Here is a 1,386-nt window from a genome sequence, read left to right on the forward strand (position 1 = left end):
TTGTTCACCTGTCTTTTTTTTAATGAAGAAAGTATCCATTTATATTGAATACAAGTCGAGATGTTTGCAATTGAAGGAGGTGGGGTTCACCTGTTTTCAGAGGTAAAATTAATGAGGAAATGTCCGAATAGATTAGTTATTTCCTTTGCTTAAAAGCCTGTGGTAACTGAAAATTTACATTTTTGTACCTTTAATCAACGTTTTTCAGAAAAATCCACACCGAAATGAGTTCTTTAATGGGCATGAAAGGTGTTGAGCCAAAAAACAAAAATTTGATAAAAATTCACAAACCTGCGGAAAAATGCAGGTTTCTTCACTTTGATTATTTTGACGAAAGCCTGATTCCATCACGCTACCCCACAAATAATCGAGTTCCCTTGTCTTTTCTTTTCCTCCAAACCCATTCGGTTCGTTGAGCCATAAGGAAGACAGCTTACTCATTTTGAGGGGAGAAAGTAAGTGCTAAAAATGTCCTAACCATTGACAAGCTTATTATACCGACAAATGAGAGGACTATTAGATCACCAAAGTGGGATTGGGGGATAAAAGTGGATAGTGGTGTTCCGAAAACAAACGTCTTTCGGGCACTAATCAATTACGTGCTGTGCAGCGCGCAAATTTCACGCACACCGCATGCACACTTGGCTGGCACTGATTAGATAAAGTGCTGCCTTTCATTAGTTCTGTGTTCAGCTGCTCAATTTGCTCACAAACTTTGACGTAAATTTCTCCGCAGCAATTTTCCTTATTTTCCGCCTTTGCGCCTGCATCGGAACTATTTCATAGCTAGGTGAATACGAGTGGTGAACCAGAGGCTGGTGTTTGTTTTTCGTTAAGATTTGAAACACTTAGAAGTGATGTTCATTAATCCTTTGATGAGAAGTTGGATTGGATTTTTATGGAGATTATAAAACGGTCATTGTAGCATTTATGCTGATTTGTTTTCAGCCTTGTGTCATTTTGTTTGCAGATAACGCCCGTGTTTGCTTAACAAGGTTAAAACCTCTCCCCACTCTACCCCTACCCCACCCGATCCCATCCTATTGCTTCTCCGGAAGAGGCATCGAATCTGTTCATTCCGGAAACCTGCATCTATTTTACGTCATTTGGCATGCTGGTTCATTACTGTAGACGGTGATTGTCAATTCAAACTGGACCTACTTATCGCAAATAGACGCCGAAATTGGAGATTTCACCTCTTTACTCGCGTGTGCTACGAATTTTCAGAACAGGGTCTGAATATGGTTAAGAAATCTAGTCATGCCGGCCTTACCTGCAAAGTGCATACCTTCTGAGTCCAATAGTAATAATTTAATAATAAGAATGTGTCTCTGAAATACTGCCTCTACATTACGTTGTTTCAGCACAGTCCGAAAAGGGGTGGGG

The 1,386-nt window shown here is 40.0% G+C and overlaps 1 protein-coding gene across 1 annotated transcript in view; it reads left to right on the top strand.

The window, feature by feature from the left end:
* LOC101851831 (dipeptidyl peptidase 4) overlaps positions 1–1,386 on the top strand; it is a gene marked incomplete in the record, with an annotated part of 150,375 nt that overhangs the window by 116,245 nt on the left and 32,744 nt on the right.

Source organism: Aplysia californica, unplaced genomic scaffold, assembly GCF_000002075.1.
Source record: "Aplysia californica isolate F4 #8 unplaced genomic scaffold, AplCal3.0 scaffold00679, whole genome shotgun sequence".
Lineage (NCBI taxonomy): Eukaryota > Metazoa > Mollusca > Gastropoda > Aplysiida > Aplysiidae > Aplysia > Aplysia californica.